Consider the following 20,572-nt stretch of genomic DNA (forward strand, 5'->3'; position numbering starts at 1 on the left):
AAAACAAAATGTGGAAAAGAAATTTTACATTCAAATATATCCTGGTTCTAAAAAGTTTGAGCAGCTCCCGGAGCTGCACAGCAATGCTGAGTGTTGGGTAACAGAATCCTCTTTGCAGGAGGCAGAGACAAATGGAACTTACTGTTTTGAGATACAAATGCTACAGAGTTAGGAAGATTTAGCAGAGCAGGTGTCCCATTTTAAAACTTTTCCTACAGAAATTCATCTGGATTTACAAAGTATTCCAGTGTTTGAATCATAGAACTCAATAACTGTGATCCATTACAAATGACATTGTGGCCAGTTACAGCCTTTTGTCAATATTTTCAACAACAACATTGAAGCCATTGCTCAAATTCCTATTTAGAATTAATTAAAACTTCAAATATGAGTTTCATGAGTACTGAACATACCTGAATTCTTACTGGAAATTTAAGCATTCTAATTTGCAGATCCTGCACTTTGTGTCCTCACTTGGTTCCATCACTGTGTCCTGAGGATACCCAAGTTCTGCACTGTAGCTATTCTTCTATAGGTTTGATTCTCTCTCGTGAGATGGTTGCTGCCACAGACTCAACACAGCAAATTAATTTTGTTTGGGTTAAATTAGATGCTCCATTCTGGTGAGATTCATGGTAAAATCCTTGTGAGATGCTGAGCACCCTGAACATCTGCCAAAAGTAGTAGAAATTGGAGTTAATTAGTGGTTCTCAGAAAGATTAGCAACATTCAGGTTTTCCATGGAACAGAAACTTCTACAGAAGCGTTCTACATTCTGCAGAAATGTTCCTTCTGAAACAGATGGCTTCGTCTCGTTTTTGCTTTCCAATGGAGAAATTCTTAAAATTGCCATTCTGCACACTGCTGTCCAAGCCTCTTTAATCGTTCCCACAACTTGGTGCATGCACCTCTGTGTGCACGCTTTCAGCTCAGTATTTGAAGCTGGTATAAATCTAAAGTTCAGGTAAGAAAATGTACTGCTGAATTCTAGGAATGGCAAAACAGTTCTTTCTTGAACTTTTTTTTATGACACTTCTCTGATTCCACTATTGCAGCAACAAAGCATTTAATGACCTGCCAGTAAAAAAAAAGAGACAGGCAGGCTTAGAAACTTATAACTAAATAGCAAACTGGGGACTTTGGAACCACAGCTGGTGATGCCATCAAATTATCTCTGGATCAGACTTTTACAAAATGACAAATATTGATGCTGAGAGCAGTCAAAGCGGAGAGAAACTGTCACAAATTTAATTTACTCCTTAATCTTTGTAGGCCATTGCTCCAGAAGAATATCTTGGGTGACATTCATCCACTGCCCTGCAAAGCTTTTAGCTGTTTTGTGTAAACAAGTAAGCAGAACCTGTGTGTTTCATACTTGTGTGGTATAATGCACTGGATTGCTCTGCCACTGCTTGTCCTACACCCCTGCCTTGTCTGCGTGCAGATCTTCATTCTCCACGCTAATCTGTTCTGCTGCACCCGTTACAAAGAATTATTCCAAAGACTATTGCTAAGTTATGTGCACAGTTCAGTGTTCATTGCAGTGGATTTCAGATTTCATTACTGTGTCCACGTTATAATCAATAACCGTCTTTGCCACCCACCTACCACATGCATGTGCACTTAATATTGGAATCGCCCACAGAATTAATGACTCTCTACTAGGCAGACAAAAATACAAAAAAAAAAAAACAAAAAACAGAGTAACTATGTACTGTAAAATGCTCTCTTTCTTGGCATAAGTTGATATTGATTCACCCCAAGAGGAATATTCCTGTCACACTTTCTATAAAACACAGAAATTATCCAGTAATTGCTAGGGCTGGAAATTAACATCAAATGGCTGCAATTTAAGACAGAGCACCGTGGAGGAGGGATGGACATTTGGGTACCAGCATTCAGCCACCATTACGTAAAGGAAATGCATAGGGATTACCTTTCTGTTTTCATGAATTAGTGGGTGGCATGGAAGCAATAACTCCCAGCAGCCCACAGAATCTCTTTCACACACTTCTCTCCTGCAGTGGATATTTGTGCTTGCAGAGTCCAAAGAACTGGCAGTAGTGAGGAACCTAATGTTCTGTTTACTTGTGGGCTTTCCTTTTCAGTACTGAGGGTGCCTTTCTCAGACACAAAGCCTCAAAGCACATTTGTCTGCCCTGTCCTGTGGATGACTTTGAGAGTCCACCTGGCAAGGGTGTCTCATTGGCAAACGGTCTCCATCACTACACTGAAAACAGCCTTTTAATAGCAAGACTGTCCAAAGTGGAATGTGATGTGGTCTTCTGTCTAGTAGGTAGAAACCATATAATGTGTTTAACTGAAGACAGGGCTGGGGGAACTTTTCCAATAGATTACCAGCTCTTTTATAAACACTTACAAGACTGATGTCTTTAAAAAAATAAAAATAAAAAAATAAAAAATACCACACATCTAAATCAGGGTGAGAGTATTCCTTATATCTTAGAAAAAGTATAAGATTAGGGGTGGTAGTGAATTTTGCCTCTTGCATCAATGCTTTGGAATATTTAGATTTCTCTGCACACAGTCCAGTATGTAGCTATACAGGTACTGAACATCACTGAATACAGCCTTGCAGAAATGCCTGGTTTCAGCAAAGGATGAGGTAGGCTCGTGCTGGGTAACATTACATTGCACTGTTAGTGTCTTGCTCTTTATGAAACAACTGGGCAAGGCCTTTTCCATCTTGCAAATATCTATTCCACAGAAGTTGTCTCAAGTCCTAGGGTGAACACTGACAACATGGGGCATCTCATGTGCAACTGCACAGCTGATGTGATCGCTGTGTTTGTAGACAGGAAAACGTGAGCTGAGCCAAACGTCTCAACCTTCCTGTGGTGTAAATGGCAGTGCCTTCTTAGCTGGACTGGGATTGCTCTCCAGCTGGGATCTTTTCTGGCTGTTTCTCAGGCCTAGATTCTGTAGCAATTTTTCCTTTATGCAGAATTGCTAAACTAAGCCTAGAGTTTGCATTCAGATTGAAGATTTTCTTTCATAGCAGAGCTGCACCTGTCAGAGTTGGATCAGCCCTTGGTGTTTCTAGGTGGGAGAAGAGTAGCCTGTATTTATCTGTGAATGATGAGGCTGTTGTCAGCCACAGCTCTGATCTGCTGGTCACCTCCCGCCCCAGTCTCGCTGAATGGCAGAAGCGAGCTGCACCTCTTGCTCATGGTCACACAGAAAGTCTGTGGCAAAGTCAAGAAAAAAACCAGTCTGATGTGTGTTTTAAGAGCTTCCCCTCAACTCAGGAAAGAACAGCATTCATCTTTACCAGCAAACCAGTGTGTGGCAGTCTGTTGTCCTCTGAGTCATCACTCCTGCTGAACGCCGCCCTGGGGAGGGCTGTTAAACTTCTACAATGCTCACAAAATCTTAATGACTTTTGCCAAATGAATTAAGGGCCCTTATAGCTTTCGTGCTGTACTGGATTTTGAAAACTTATGTCAGTAGAGCCGTAAATCTCTTGGAAGCAAGAGGAGGTGGTGAGGAAAGTAACACAAAAAGTGAAAAGTGCTGTCACTTTTGCCCAAATGAAAATTATAAGAAAACATTTTCATGGGGAACTGTATAAATCAGAGATAAAAAGTTGAATAATACAAGAAAAAAAAAAAGAGAGAAGAAAATAACCCAACAACCAGTTTGGGAACCTTTAGAACTGCTGAAGCCCCAGAGCAAATCTGATATTATTTTTCCTTGTGCTTCTGAAGCTGTGTTACTCCAGTGATTGTTAAAAGCTGCATCCTTATCTTAAGGCCAAAAGACCAAGGAAAAGGCTTCTGCTCTCGTTTCCCATTGGGATAAATAAGAACTGGGCTGATATCATTCATTGACACTGAAGTTGTTATGTCTTTCTCTCTTGCATTCTTTCTTAAATAAGCAGACTGAAGGATGGCACCCCTTACATTTGGCAGTGTGACAACAGATGCATTTCTGCTGAGATGTGCAACTCTGGATTTTCTTCCTGAGCTTCTTGAAATGCGTCATTGCAAACGTCTTATCATTAAAAGACTTATTCTTTCAGGTTCAGTAATCATACCAATAAAAGCTGGACCTGGGCTGGAACTGAGCATCCAGAAGGTCAGTTTTGCAGTGGATGTATTTTTTTCTTTTCTTTTCATTCCTTTCTTTTTTTCTTTTTTTTTTTTTTCCTTACAAATGAGAAAAGAAACAGCTGAAAGAAAAAAAAAAGTGAGAAAGTGAGAGACAAAACAACAAGCAGGGGCAACTTGAACTTCTTAAGTATAGTTCAGTTTCTGAGCTGAAACAAATATGGTTTCCTTTTTTTTTTCTTTTTTTTTTAAATTTAGGTCCACCTGCTCACATGTCAGTGAAATTCAGCTCTGGCTTTTATTGCTGGTACTTATTTTCTGCTTCTGTACTCAAATCTCCAGTCACTGGTCCAATCCACTCTTCCGATACTGACTTTATTATCAAAGTTTAATGTTTTTCCTTTTATATTTTCAGATGAAACCCAATGAAAACATTCCAGCCAGACCTAATAATTGAAGTGGTATGTCTGATCGCTTATGAAAACTCTGGTGTTGAGACCCTAAAATATTATATTGTGCCTATCTGCCACCAGCAGCCTGACAGCTCACTTTGAAGTAGCAGAAATAGTCTCGATATGGTCGGAGCCCCAGATGCACATTTACAGCCTTTCCTGAAGGCTCTTAATAAATAGTGTCTAATTTCTTCTACTCTAAGGTACTGTCAATAGGATTCAGCCAATAGGGTGGTAAAAGGTCTGTGCTTTCTGTGAGAAAGAAAAAATTGTGATTTTTGCTGTAGTTTCTCCAACTGGTGCTTTTTATCTCAGTACATCCTGATCTTACAGTTCTTGCAGCTTTTACCTTAAAGGTGAAATTTAAAATCATACAGTCCAACTTAAGTGAGTGCTAAATCTAATGCAAATTATGATCATCATAAAATCAAATTTATTATAACGTGGGCTCTGCTACCACTGGAGCAAGCTCTCTTTACCAGAGTTGCTTCTCAGCAAGGTCTGTGTACCTGCCAGATGTTCAATCAATAAACCTGCCTCTTGTCAAACTGCGTATCATGTCAAGGTCCTGCTGGATGCGCCTTCATTCTAGGAGTCTGAAATGATATCTTGGTTGTTTTACCTTTCAGGTCAGGAATTGACATGTTTTTTCCTACCCTTAAATGTTAAAATCGAAAGGCTTATCTGCTTCGAAGCAGGCCGATAGTGAAGCCTTTGTACCAGGGAGGAATCTTGAATGCTGACCAGCAACTTGGTCAAATGCTGAATCACAGCAAAGCTGTTCGCCTTCCAAGTGGAAGAGAACTTCATTATGCTTCTGTTGTATTCTTCACGCTGTCTGAGAGTCCTGTGTGAAATCTGAAGTGTTGATCTATCTACACAGCGGTGCTAGACTAGTCTGAATGACCTAATATATCACTTCTCTCTCTCCCTGACTTGTTGCAAACACCTACGCTTGTCAGGAAACTTCAGCTAATCATCCCCTTCAAGATGGGAGTGGGAGCTGGAATTCTTACTCAGAGCTGCATTCCTCTGGAACTTGCTTCTCCTGGATCTTTACCTGACCTTTAGCTCAGAAAATGTTTCTGGGTAAGTTATTATCCAACTCCTAGCCTTACTTCCCCCCTTCCTGCATAGCAGAAGGTGAAGTAAACACATAGAGGAAACATGGGTTCATTTAGCTACATACCCATGATGACAAAAGATGTTTTAAGACTAAGGCTTCTGTTTTGCCTTCTAGTGTGATGAAGCTGGATAAAATTTTATCTTCTGTTTCGCACTCCAGAGATCCTTGGGTCTGCAATTTATATTAATCCAGATCTGCTTATCGAATATTATCTACTTCTTCTGCCATCTCTTCCTACTTAGTAGGCTGAATGAGAACACTAATTAGATTCTGGTACCAATTTACTGATGCACCATCTTCTGTTCACCCCGTGAAGAGAGAGATTAGCTGAACACCACAGCTCCTAGTCTGAGTTACTGGCATGTGATATTTGTTGTAATTCTGTCACGAATGGTATCTGCACAGCATGCAATTATAGCCTCCTTTCTGTATTGAAATCTATATAATATTCTTTCATTTCCCTTGAAGGACAATCGTACCCTGTGCAATTATCTTCATAGTTTCATGGCTACAAGAAGTTTCTAGACAGTTTTTATGGTGGGTGGGAGAGAAACATTGACTTTTAAAGCCCCATATAGTTTTTCTTTCTTTACAGCTATGGCTATACAGACATTTGTTAAGCTATTCTTGCAGCTCACTGTAACAGAATTTAAAGTGAGAAAGTTTACAGTTTTAACACGGGCCCACCACAGAATGCAGAGTATCATGGGATCTGAGCTGATTTTGAATAACCCGTTTTATCTTTCTGCATAATAGTTATCAGCAGCACACAGGGAGTGAGTTTTGAAAGGCGTGGAAGCTATTTTGATATAAAACAAGGCAAAAGCAATACCTAATTCTAAATATTGTGAAATTCTGTGCATGATCTGATAGGAACTGCAAAATATGTCACACTGTCAGCTCTTGTAGTTCAGTAATGCTAAAAACCCCAGCCAGAAACATGGCTGCTGCAATATTTACTGTACTGGCATATCGAAAAAGAGCATTTCAGGCCCAGCAGTCCTGCAACAGGACATAGCAGTAGCAGAAGAGGTGCGATCAGGCTGGCAGACACAGAGGTTGTGTCAAAGACAAGCAAGGACAAGTGTAGTTCACTGATTAGCTTCTCATCAGGAGTAGCTCCCTACACGCTAAATTGGCCAGTGGGTATTTTATTTCTGGTTTCTGTTTGGCTCTGTTTAGACCAGACCAAAGCAAACAAATACGTTTTGTTTTCCATGCTTGAGCTCTAGCGGATGGGTTTTAACAAACACTCTTTCCTCTGCTCCCTTCTGAAGTTCACTCCATAAAACAAATCCTCTGACCTTAGCGACCTGTGTTACATGAGCCCTGACAGAAAGGAAGTTCACCTCTGTGGTGTCTTGCAGAAAGGCACCAAAGCAAACCATCTTCATATTTAAGGCATATTATTATGAAGTTGCTTTTTCATATGCAGTGCCACTCATGCAAGCACGTAGTAAGCAGCATGGTGTAGCCACAGTGAGCATAGAGGTTATGGCAGAAGAGAAGAGGGAAAAATCAAGGAATAGGGGGTATGCATATATAGATTTTTGCTCTAAGTTGGGAAGCAGATAGGTTTGTTTGATTTAACCTTGAGAAAAGTTAGTTATTCAAAACACATAAAAAATAAGAATCCAAGGGCAGGAACAGTGGGGATGAATACATTCCCTTAGCAGCTGAAGAGAATCATAATAGCAGCAGAGGTTTCTAGGATCTTGCTGTGGAATTTTTGTCTTTGAATTTGCAGAACTGGAAGGTTTGTGTTCCCCACACAGTGATAAATTGTCCTTTACAAAATGGACCGAGGAGGAGGAGGGAAGGAACTGGGTGGAATCAATTACAAACCATATCAGACATTTAAGTTTAAACACAAGACCTTGCAAAGGCTTGCATGAAATCTTACTAGCAATATAAACAGGACTGGTGCCAAACTAAGCACCAGAAGTATTCAATAATAAAATACAGCTGTCTCCACTGGCACCTACCCATGAAAGTTTGTCATTTTAGTGTTAGAAATGCTGACAAAGAGAAATCTAAAAAATGAAAACATTTTTTTTTTCAGAAGAGGGAGGTTTTCATGAACTACAGCCTAAATATTCATTTAACTTTGGAACATTCCATTAAAATAATTTATAACATAATTTCTTCTTAGAAACACATTTTGACAGAGTTCGTTTCAAAGACTGTGGCCGAACTTGGCACCACTAATAGCTTTGCTTTCATATCCATAATTCTTAATTATTAAAGTACTCTCTGTACACTTTTCTTGGCTCCTAGTGAGGCACATCAAAGCCGGGGGGCCCCTTTGCTTTGGCTTTGTGCACACCATGTCAGCTGAGAAGGAAGCGAGCTCTGCAGACAAGAATTGGGGTATGCAACCCCGATATGCAGAAGCAGGCCCAGGAAAGCTGCACAGTTAGAAGTGCTTTTAGGAGGAGGCCTGTGCAGAACAGAACCCTGCATGCAGGCTGCTGCAGTACCTGTGACTCACGCAGTGAGCTTTAACCTTTGGGAAATGAGCAACCTGAGACCTGTTATCACTTGTAACTTTTTTACACCTGGATCAATCAGGAGGGACCTTCTTAGGAAATAGTTGCGTGCTTAAGTCCTGAGAAATGAAAGACATACATGCAGCCACACGTGCTCTCACACAGAGATACACAGGCGTGTGCTTATTGTTGCTCTGCAAGTGCCATCTGCTGTGTGCATCTCCTTTGGTAGATAAGTTCTTTCACTCCTTTATTTGGCTTTAATGCTCTTGCTTTACTTTAAAACTGCTTCCCAGATCAGCTGGATATATGATAGCAGTGTCTTCACCTTCGCATGTAAGGTCTTCCACAAACTCTGTTGCTCTTCTTTGCTTTTAGGGTCTCTACAGAAGGGAGGATAGGAAGTAAATTTAAATGGTCCCAGTTCAGAATTCCCTAGATTTCCCTCTGACTATAGTCCTGTGTTTTTAAGGCATAATAATAATATATAATCGTTTTTCTGAACTCCTAGTGGCAGTGATGTGTTTGCTCTTCCGATGACCTACCCTGAATTGTAATATGTTGCTTTTCTTTGTTCCGAGACTGAAGTCCTTAAACTAAGAACTGTTAAGTGCCTGAATTCCAGACTAATGCATAGAAAAAAAACCCAAACACATAAAATGTTCCTCTTGTTAAAATTACAGTTACTGCACTGTTCTACTTAAAATACTTCACAGTCCTGACATTCAGCTTGAAAACTGTATGATCAGCCTCAAAGGAACTGCTGTCAACAGTTCTTCTTGTCAGTCCCATGCAATTTAAGTACTGATTAAATTCTTCAAAGATGGTCAGAAATGACATTTCAGCATTGTGGAGTTGGGCTCTGGGATTGCTTTGAGCTTACAGGTAGTACTCGGGACAGCAATTATTGATGTTTTACTGAATGACATTGGAAGTGATGGGAAGACACTGTAACTTTAAAAGAATAATTTCTTTAACAGCTAAGAGTGACTGTTGGTTGTTGGTTTTTTTTAATTCTATATTTATTACAGCTTAGTCCTTAAATCTGAGCCATGCTATGCAATAATAATGGAACTGCTCAGACAGCAATTTGCCAATGTGCTTGAGGCTGTGTCAAACCACATGGAGTGATGCCATAATCAAATTCATAATGTCTTATCTTTTTCAGATAAAGTAATCATCAAAGGAGTGCTGGCACGAACAGAGAAAAAATTCAGGGCTTAGACATTCTCTAATGTAGTGAGCTGTGACATAAATTGGACTGTCTCTGTTTGCCTTTCTTCTCTATCTGTGTTTCCAATTGGTCTGCCAAAGAAACCCTTCGGGCTTTGTTTCATTCCATCTTTTGAAACAAGAGTCTTAAAAAGAAAAAAACTTGAAAGGGTTAAAATTTCAGAAATGTGAAATGTTGGTGTTCCCCACCACTCTCCTCCCTTGGTTTTATTTTAGTTATTGGCTGGCATTATAAAGAGCAAATCCACAGACTTGAGATTTTCAGTTAAATCAATAAAATATTGTTTTAAAAAGTGGAGTTAAGTGCATTATGTGTCCATTACTCCATTATGGTTTGCCCTCAATCATGGAAGTGAGACAAAGGTTCCCACAAGGCAAATCACATTTGTAGTTAACCTAAAACAGCCTTCCCGTATCGGGAAACTATTTAAGGTTTTTCTACTGGATAATTAAGCATGTGCCCAACTCTAAACATATTAGTAAATATTGCTGAAATCAATGGAATGATCCTAGGGTTAAAGGCAATTGCTTATGTATGTAATGTCCATGCAGAAAACAAGAAAGGAAAATGCTGTTCATGGCTGACAAGAATTTTTAAAAAATCTTTTATATTATAAATAAAATGTACAGGGTCAGAAGAGAAAAAAAAAAAGAATTTTTGTTTTTGAGGGGCTCTATTCATAAGCTAGGATCAATACAATGTTTTTTGACTTCTTGGTCTTGTTTTCTTTTTACATTTTTTAAGCTGACGTTCGGCGCTGGATCAACTCCAACGTCGCCTTGATTGGGTTATGCACCTTGAGTTGCTTCTCTTTTAAATATTTGCTCAGGTCTTGATACCATATCTGACTTGTGTGCTCCAGTGACGTATATGAGGCCCAAGCTTTGCAACAGTCTCATAGATCTTTGTTGAATTTTTGTGAACTGCAAGGTAGTCAGGGCCCGATTCTCCAGTGTGCTGAGCAACTGCAACTGCCACCAAGTGCAGTGAGAGTCGCAGTGAGTGCTCAGCACTGCTCAGGAGATACTGAGCTCTCTGCAAAGCTGTGTCCTTGTCATTACGATAATCGTACGTCATTAGGAAATATCTGTTTTCCACAAACGTATTGCAGAAATAATTAAACTACATCATGTTTGTGATGTTTACATTCCTAGGAAATAAAAGCACATAGAGCTGAATATTTTCAGCCTTCTTTCCAAACAGCGTTACTTACTTTTGGCCCCAGAAATGTAGTTGCTGACATTTTGTCTTCCTAATGTGAATACCCCTCCTTCAAAAGTTGCAGAAAACTTGCAGAATTACGGGACCTAAGTGTAGATTTTAAAAAATGTTATCTTCAATCTATTTTAAGACATGTGGAGCCCACAAATGTACTATTCTGAAGGGGCAAAAACACACAAAAAATCTGTATGAAAATGTACTGCGACGGTACAGAATACTAATCACTCCTACACAGAGAGAGCCTTCATTTTATCTGCTTTTGCAGAAGGTTTTTATTAAGTCAGATTTTAGAATAACTAAAACCCAGTACAACTGAAGGAGACAAAGCTTCACGCTTGATCAAAGGAATGTTTTCTCAAAAAATAACAATGACGGTCTGGTTTGTGCTTTTATAGCTGTGCATATACTAGATGATGGATAAATGATTACACAACGAGAATATATAGTGAGCTGAATATGCTCACCATTGAAAAAAAATCCCAGGCAACTATGCTTCAATGCAAATTCATGTGATGTGATGGCTAGGAGATTTGGCTGAAGCTGTGTATGTATTAGGCTTGTTACTGCTCTGAGTGATGTTCAGACATCCTTTATAACTCACCAAAGAGGGAAAGATCCCTCCAGGGTTCTGACTGTAACAGTGTAGGAGGAAAGTTCTCCCTTTCATTTGGCCTTGGACTTCCCAAGACTTGGAAGTCTGTTCCCATCACTGTTATTGGGCTGGTTTGCCATGCTTTCCCCTTTCTCGTGGCAAAGATTTCCTCTCTTTTCCTCCACTCCTGTGCCCTCTTGGATGTCTTCATTGAATCAACTCCTGACTGATCCATGAACTGAACAGCAAGGCAGGAGAAGGAGAAAACAGTGCTTGTCTTCTTGGCAGATGGATTCTTCACCAGCTTAATCTTACAGGAAAGGGCACAACTGGAGGTGAGCCAAACTGTCTCTGCACTTACATGGAGTGTGCAGGTACTCCATGCTGCAAACAAGAACCACAGTCAAAGAAGGACAGGATTCTGTTATCTTACTGGGGATCAGGATGGAGAGTCCCAGAACTGTTCTGTAGTTAGGAGCTGATTTTCTAAGGCACTGACAGCTCCCACAGGGAACAGGAAGTGGAATAACACACATCAAATAAATAACCTTTGAGACTTGGATAAACCATTTGACTTGATGAATACCTCAGCAGAGAAGCCTTCCAGTACTTACCTATTTTTTGGAGCATGTTTGTCATTTTGGCCTGTGCCTTTATAGTGCACAAGCTCTGACCTGTCCCTCAGATTGTCACTATCCACGTGCCAGAGTTAACTAAGTACTGGTCATTGCAGAATGGGCTCTGTTTTTCTGACGAGGGCAATTGTCATTTGCCACCGACTGTAGTCTGTGAGAGCAGTGGTACAAAGATAAGAAGAATGAGATGCTAAAAAAAACTTCAGTTCATAAACTTTTTTTAAAAAAGAAAGCCTGTTTTGAATTATTTTGATGAGGTTTTAATAATTCTCCTCTGTATCACATCAGTACTTTAATGGTGAGTTTCTCTGTCAGTAGCTCCTCTGAGACTCTGGACAATAAAACCATCAAAAGGCTTTAGAGGGATTTTTTAACTTCTTGTTGTTGTTGTTGATGATGATGATGATGATAATGAGTATGGAGTTTAGGCCTCAGATTAATCAGTCTTCATTGTGGGGGTGGATCGACTGTATTTCAGGAGGAGCTGTGGCCAGTCTGGCTCCATCTGAGCCAGCACACATCTGCAGCACAATAACCACATTTGTACTGAATCCCGCTATGTGGAACCGCTGGCTGCTCCACTGCTAACTCATGGCTTTCAGCATTCCATCACTGATCATATTCTCTCCTCCATTACATCCCTATGGTATATTTTTGTAGATTGGTTCACTGTGGCTTTTGCTTTAGCCAGCACCATCCAACACATGAGGAAAAAAGAAAAGAAATTCTCTTCATTTAATCTGAAATGGTTTGTTCGTGCATTCTAAGTACTGTTTTCACATATTTTATGTTACCAGCTTCTAAAATCAGAGAAATTGCTTGGAAAGCCAGAACACTTAAATTGGGTAAATGAGGTTGAGGTGGAAGAATGCAAGCGATGCTTTGTCATTAGTTTCCATTTATTGAGTGAAGATACTACTTCATATACATTAGCTGATTTCTGTCAATTGTGATTCTTAAGGAGCTTACAGTATTGCACCAAAGAACTATGGTGAAAGAGAGAATGACCTACATCAAAATGTCAAGGTAGCAAAGGTAAAGATTTTATTTCCCTTGTGCATGTTTCTAGAAACATAATCCAAAGAGCAGCAAGAAAAAGTAGGAGATTCATGCTTGGCTTTGGAAAATTCTGTTTCAGCACAGGGAGAGCATAATTGCCCTCACTGCATAATAGTTACCAGCAGAATTTAAACAACCAGGATAAATCACTGTCAGTGACAGCAAAAGGAAGTTAATCCAACAACCTTGAGAACATTCACTACAATTTTTTACACAATTTCTGTCTTTTCAGTGTCTAAATGAAATCTCGTTTCTGTGCTGAAATCCTTGGGGCTACAGAAAGCAAAACTATCAAAGTCACCTACATATCCCTGCCTTTAGCAACAAATGAAAAGCCAACACAACATAAAAGAAAGCAGATGGCCAAGCAGGTGCCCTGGAGAAGATGGTCCAGGTCCCATTTAGTAGGTGGTGAAGAGAATCCAGTCTTCAGCGAATTACACCTCCTGTAGACTTCATCGTGCTTGTCTTAACCTGTGCTGAGTGTTACCTTTTGTGTCTGACTCCAATTTTATCACTGTTTCATTTATATAGAACTATGAATGCTTAGCATAAGACAGCAACCAGGCAAAGTCACTACCTGAACTAGATTCCCGTCATTGCTGATAGAGAGAAATAGGATGCATGTGGCCTATTTAAGATCCCTACCATAAAATAATGCATCACACAAGCATGTTGACATTAAAGGAGGCTGTGATGACTAGATCAGACAGGGATTTCAACAGTGTAGATGTCTCAGACTAGGTGAGACAAGACCTACCCACAGCTATGTGGGTATTGCCTTAATGAATCACAACCACGGAGTTTTCTCCAATATTTTTAGAGATGGTGGAAATCCAATGCTGTTAGTTTCCTGGCAATACTTGGATGGGAAATGAATGAAATGAAATTCTGTGATATTTTGAAATTGTTTTTTTTTCTTAATTTTCACTCACATGAAATTTCTCAAGCTTTCAGTACTTGGGAGAACATCATTTTGATGTTCTGCTTAGGACTGTAAAAAGTGCATTGGAAACAAATAAAAAACTGATTTCAAACAGAAAAGGGGGATGTTTCATGTAGAAAATTATAATGAGCCTTTTTGAATTCCTAAGTTTTGTTTAAAATGAAATAATTGTTAAAAATCAGAGTTTAATTGCTGCTAAATTGTTTCTTTTAACAGAAAAAGAGACCAGACTTGCAAACATTCCTACTCTGCATATCATGATTCTAGATGGAATAGTGCTTAGGAAAAAGATGCAAAGAATCAGTGTAGGGAATAGATATTCCTTATAGATGTTGATCCTGACTGATGTTTGTGTCATCCATCTAACTCCATAGTTCTCTATTACACCGCCTAGGATCTTAACCCCTTGACTTCTTGAGTCCAAATGTGTTCTATAGAGATACTCTATTAATGATAATGAATATCTGCTAGCTATAATCAGTCAAGTTGCAATTGAAAAGAGCTGTCACTGCTCTACTGCTTCAGCAGAGCCCAAATCATGAGCCCTGTTGTACTGCTTCTCTTGGCCAAGTTGCACCCAAACAACAGAACCAAAACAGCTGTCATGTCTCTTCTTTTCCATCAGTAAATAAGTAAAGGGACATAAAACAACTACTTCAACATCAAACATGTAGAATGCTTTCATTCATAGGTCTGAGAAAGTAAAGCAACTGAAAATAAAAGAAAGACTACAGCAGCTGGCTGATGTCCAGATTGGTCTCTGGGGTGGACTTTATTAGTGGTAACTAAACATAAGTGCCCCCAGCCTGGCAGTGTTATGCAGCATGTTGGCAGACACACTGCGTAGTATGAATGAATTAATAATGGTAATTAATTAATAATAGTTTGCATCCATGTGACACATTCCTTTCTGCCATTTAACTTCCTTTATTTCTTGTCCAGCTAAAAATGAACATGAAGAACATTTTATTTCCTACAGATTTACCTTTGACTGGAGTGCTCTCATATCTTCCTCTCATCTCTTCCTCTCTACCCTAAGCAATCTATGTTCCATCAAGATTTCCTTATGTACTTGAATTTCTCATACTTTCTTAGCACTCCTTTGGATTCTCTCCCAGTGGTCTACAGCCTTTTGGAAGTACCGTACTGAACACATAGCACTCAAGGCAAGGCCTTGGGAGTGATCAGTTGACTGGAAAGATGGCTTCACATGTCCTGGAAGTGATGCCACTTTCCAAAAATTCATATGATGTTATTGGATTTTTCTCAGCCTGTAATCTGTGGTAATATCTAGATGCTTGTCTGGTCTCTACAGGGTGCTCTGTTCTTGCCTAACTGTAGTGTGCTCAGTTCTTGCCTAACTGTAAAGCCTTGTATGTCTCCTTCCTGAACTGATTTTTTCATTCATTCTTTCACTTCTTTATCCAATGCACACGATGTTTTCTACTGTGTTCTCATCATAAATTGAACATGTATATGCTGTATTCTACCACAAAAATCTATAGTGAAAATACTGTCTAGTAAAAGATGAAGCATTGTACCCACATATCCTTCCAGTGAACCACTGATCATTACTACCCATGGAAGATATTACGACCAATGTTTCATCCATTTTAAAGACCAAGACTATGTTTTCCCCATCTAGTCTTGAGTTGTCATATGAAACAATGTCAGTATGGAATCTACACCTTTTTCCTTATCTGGAGCAGACTTCCTACATCAGTAAGAGACTGACCACATATAAAATAATCAGTAGAAGTGCAGCAAAGGGAGGACTTCTTCCTTTGATGCTGACAGTTCTTGGGTCAGGTTAAATTTCATACTCATCTTCTTATAGATACTTATAAAGTTATATTTGGTAGTTTATTGTGATACTTCTCTGGCAGTTCTGGATGTCTGGCCTCTTTCTTATTTCCTGGCTCTTATCCTGGTCCCCCATTCTGGGGCCTCTTTGAAGTCTAGGTGTGAGGACCGACCATTTTCAAACATCTGCAACTCGATCCACTCTCCATAGAGGGCAATATCTCCATGGAACCAACTCGCAGCTCTCGTATTGCTTCAGCCAGCTCTGAATGCAACCTAGCAAAAAATAAATCAGGCACTGGGCACGAAACATTGCACTGGATTTCTAACCTTCTGTAGCCTGAGATTTCACCATTAGGGAATGAAACAGTGCATTGGCCCAGCTTATTTATTAATTAACCTAAGCCATCTCCAGATTTATAGCGTGTAACTTTGTTTGGCTGATGTTATTTCAGGAAAAATAGGCTTCTCTCCCAAGTGTTAATATAGCTTCATAAATATAAAATGGAGACCATTCCCCAACCAAACCAAGTCACAGATGTATGTGTGAATTGAACCCTCTGGTGGTGAATAAACTTCAACAAAAAATTTAGACTGTGGCAAACACAGAATAAAATCCATCAGCTAAAGAAGCTTAAATTAAATCTCATGTTTGACGTCGAGTAAAAAGTACATTTTGCTATCTAACATTGTTCAGATGATGCACAATCATTTATTAAGATGCAAGAACCCATTTATGAACCTAAGAAAATACAGAACAAGAAAACTATTAAGCACCAATTCTAAATTCAGACAAGACTTCTCTCCCTCCCTCTCTTTCTTTTAATAATAAAAACCAAGATAAGAACTGTTGAGAGTTCAACCAAAACTGAACTTTTCAGAGAAATGCTAAAGCTGCATTTGATCTATGGGAAATATTTTATTTGACCTGAAATGAACTATTTTGTTTCATTTTTGAGCTATTTAGCTTTCAATAAAGAAGGTGATTTTTAAAAAATATTACCTGAACTTTTGAATGAAAAATGCCAATTTGCAAAATCTTTCAATTAGGAAAATGTCAAAATGATTCTTTTTGGCATTTCTGAGACAAACATTTCACATTAAAAATGTCAACATGAAATGTTTTGACATTTTGAAAAATGTCTCCTTTTTTTTTTTTTTTTTTTTTAAATCTGAAACTTTACCAAAATTAAATTGAATTTACTATTAGTCTGGAAAACAAGAATTGCTTGTGTTGGTAGTTTTCCCTGGGTAAGCAGCTGATCTTTGTGCCAGGTTAGCATTGAAGCATCAGTCAAGCAACTGTACAAATGTATACTGCAGAGCAGTTCTTGCCTTTGCTGCACCTCGGCTTTGGACTTGTTAGTGGTTATCCATCTATCTTCACTCTTGTGCTTTACACTGTCCAGTTACCAATATTGCAAGCAGTTATATGGCCCACAGAAAAATAAAGAATGAGAAAACTGATTACTGTTTGACATGTGAGTAGCATTCCGTTATATTAAAAGGGTATTTTTAATTAAAATCCTGGCTAGTGGCAGATTTATAAAAGTTCAAATCAGAAAAAAACAGTTTATCCATTAAACAGAAGCACGCCCGTTATTCTGAATGAATTTTATAGACTGTTACAGTTAAAATCTTAAATTAAAGCAATCCCTTCTAGAGCAAACTCACAGCATTCCAAAACAGGATTGCAAGCTGCAGTGAAGTAGCATCTTGAAGTAGCTGGCGCTTGCACTGCATTTTTGGGAGGTTGTAGATGCTATATGCTAACCATATTAATTATACGTAATTATACAAAAATTAAATCTCATAGTTTACTGAAAAACAATGTTTTACTCTGGCTGAGAAGTCTCAGCTGTGGAGCAGTTACAGTTTGTATGCAAGAGCTGCTTTTTGTGACATAAATTCTGCATTCCCTTGATTTCACTATTTCTTCAGCGTAAGCTTTAAGAAAATGCTGTTCTACAAGCAGCATGAGCTGAAAAGGGAGCAACAAACCCACATCAGACCCAGGCCAAAGTCTTCTACGGATGCCAAAACAGTGATGTCTGCCCCCTTCGTGGGATGCCCAGCCCTGAGCAAGGAGCCTCAAAATGGCTGCCAGGAATGGCAGCGCTGACAGGGGCAGTGGCACACTCAGCTGTAGCTCAGGCTCCTCGCTCAGGGCTGGGGCCTTGCATCTCTCTCCATGTGGGATTAGTTGCTTGGAACACTCTTCTGAAGGTAAGTTTTCCAACTCCTGTTTTTTCCCCTTACTGTAAAGCAGGACTCGCTATCCTTTACAGTGTGAGGAGGGATGTTGGGAACCATTTCTTTTCTGCAGCATCCCAGTGGTATCGTTACCTCTAAGCAGGGAACGTCTCTGGAAAAGTGGGTTTGAATCCCTCCAAACAAAGAAGAAAATTCTGTCTGTACCCTGACCAAGCTAACCATTAACCAGCTGGATAAAGGGGATTTCTCTGCCCTTGCTTTTAGTACTAAGAACAGATTGCCGCTGCATTTTGCTGTATGGCAGGCACTGACTGAGGAAACCTAGGTGAGGCAGGTATGGAAATGGCTCAGTTCAGAATCCCTGAACAGCATGGATGTATGATAGGTGCCCTGTTCCTCAGTTTTGCACAAATTTATGCACACGTTCAGCAGGAAAACTGTACATACTTGGTAAGTTCTGTCTTTGTGATCTTGAAGTCCCGTAGGTGTAAGGCATTCAAAGAGGGGCTCTGGGGAGCAGAGTCTGGATGGATGTGTTCCACCCCAAAGTCCCTCCTGCTGCCTAGGACATAAAATGCTGGAGCAAAGCAAGAGCATGTGTATGGTGCACATTGGTTTGGTGAAGGAGGTTTTGGGAAAGTGTTAATTCACCCTTGTGGGGGCAGGGGAGGATGCAGTAACACAGCTGCCTGTCAGGACTGCAGAGATCCACCAGCTGTAAGGAATTAATGACTTCCCACAGGAACACTATTAGAGTTTGAGATGGGAGAAAGGAGTGGGTTTGTGCTGCTGTTGATAGTCTGCATGAAAGACTCTCTGGAGTGCCACTAAGGCAAGTGGAGTGGGCTGTGCAGCCTTATCAACTTTTTTCAGTGTGCTTTAGTTGAGAGAAGCCCTTTGGTGCTCTGGAGGAGACAGAGAATGCTTAAACTTGGCACTTCTATTTTACATCTCTTAACTCTGATTTATTGTTTTCTTCTAAGTCAGCTACATGCAGACTATTTCTACTGTTAGGGGAATCTCTCAATTCTCTTGTTTCTAGTTTAAGTACTGCTGGACTTCTATGTTTCTTATTAGCGTGTTTAAGGAAATCACACAACTTGGCGTTGCCAAAAATTACCTAGGAGTTTAGGGAAAGAAAGTATGTCCGTTGTCCATTAACTGTCCATCAGCTGAGTTACACTGATCCTGTTAGCCAGGGTTCAGATGCTATGTTGTCATGTGTAAGTTATCTACTTGAGCGTAGCAAGCTATCAGATGCTTCATACTGAGCCCTAAACTGACACCAAAAGGGAAACTTCCACCCAGAATAGGAATGTAAGGAAACGGTGCAGACTAACCAGAGCTCAAAAAATGCTGAAACCAGAATGGCTTTTATATAATGCCAGTGTTTCTGTGGACACTAAGTCAGTGTTAAAAATACAAACGTGTAGATAATTAAAGGAACTTCAGCTCTTTTTTCATAGTGTTTCAGTGAATGACATTGTCAGCTATTCTATTTTCTATTGATTCCCTCGAAGCTCAGTTATTCCCAGCCTTTCATTTCAGATGCAGCACCTTGTTTTCCTGTATCTTAAAGCAAAGAAATTAGATAAAAACTATTGATTAGCAAGGCACAGAAGGGAGTGATGTCTGTAACCTTCCTTTGTCTTGCAGCTCTGCAGCTGAGGCAGCAGTAATAGGATTCTGTGTGAGTGCGACTGTGATGAGGTCACACTGCTGAGAAGGGAATGAAAACCCCGCAGTCAGCTGGATTGCTTGCTTTTCTGATAGTTGTTGATATTGTTTGTCAAATTGTGATTTGAAGGTTATTTCTCTGGAGGCTGAAGTTGCCTTGTTTTTGTTCTGTGCTTGGCTGGACTTTTAAATTCACGCATTCGCATAAACACCCCTTCCTTTCAAAGTTTCTGGCTCTTATTGGGAGCCTCTGTGATTCTCAGTAATATGGAAGAAAACAATTTTCTTCAGAAATTTCTCATCATTACGAGATTACAGTAGTTATTTGGAGCAGTAAGTCAGGCTTTTTTGGTGCCTGTCTCCTTTTCTCCCCTCTTTTTCACTAGTGTGCTACAGTCCTCTTCAGCTAAAAATAAGTTGAATAAACACTTTCAAGACATATGAGCCATGAAGGGTTATGCTGATTTAGTACATAGTGGTGTAACGTTTATTGGTATCATTACTCAGGAAAGAAATGAGGAATTTCCTTATTTCAGTTCCTTTGAGAAGGTAGTGACCTACCTAGGGCTTCTGCAAAGCTGTGCAGAGACTGCAGAAAAATGAGCAATGCTTTTTTCATTCTAAATGAGCTCTACCATTTTCATTCTTAGCTGCTTCGTTACTATGAAGCAGTATCACTGGGATGGCAAGGAGGAAAGAGACACAGTAGATCTACTGTAATAGGATGTCAGGTGGTGTCAAGTGTAGGATAAACGCTCAAGAATACCTGGCCCTCGGGACTCTACTTTTGGAGCGTAAGGCAGGCTGCATTCCTCTCTTCCCACAGAGGAAGGAACCATGCAGTGTCTTCCACTAATCAGACCTTCAGGGTTCTTTCTCCGTTGGAAAGCTTGCTTGCCTTAGTTCTCCTGTAACAAGACACAGGAAGATTGGTATGGAGATAGCTGGCTCAGAAAACACTCCAAATACATTTCTGCAACTGTAGAAATCCTGTAGTAGGATGCTTTTAGTGGGCAGCTGCCTTGTCTGTCTGAAAATTACTGTGCAAAAACAA

At 39.7% G+C, this 20,572-nt stretch overlaps 1 long non-coding RNA gene across 3 annotated transcripts in view; it reads left to right on the forward strand.

The window, feature by feature from the left end:
- Positions 1–1,211: 1,211 nt before the first annotated feature.
- LOC146542984 (uncharacterized) overlaps positions 1,212–20,572 on the forward strand; it is a 71,306-nt gene continuing 51,945 nt past the window's right edge. The window contains exons 1-4 of one of the 3 annotated variants that reach the window (XR_014887729.1): positions 1,212–4,098; positions 4,486–4,531; positions 5,485–5,611; positions 10,116–12,169. This is a non-coding gene — a long non-coding RNA (uncharacterized LOC146542984). Of the gene's footprint in view, positions 4,099–4,485; positions 4,532–5,484; positions 5,612–9,305; positions 9,996–10,115; positions 12,170–20,572 lie in introns of those variants that run through there. The other 2 variants (XR_014887726.1, XR_014887728.1) reach the window with 2 other exon arrangements.

This window comes from Meleagris gallopavo, chromosome 22 (genome assembly GCF_905368555.1).
Source record: "Meleagris gallopavo chromosome 22, MGAL_WU_HG_1.1, whole genome shotgun sequence".
Classification (NCBI taxonomy): Eukaryota; Metazoa; Chordata; class Aves; order Galliformes; family Phasianidae; genus Meleagris; species Meleagris gallopavo.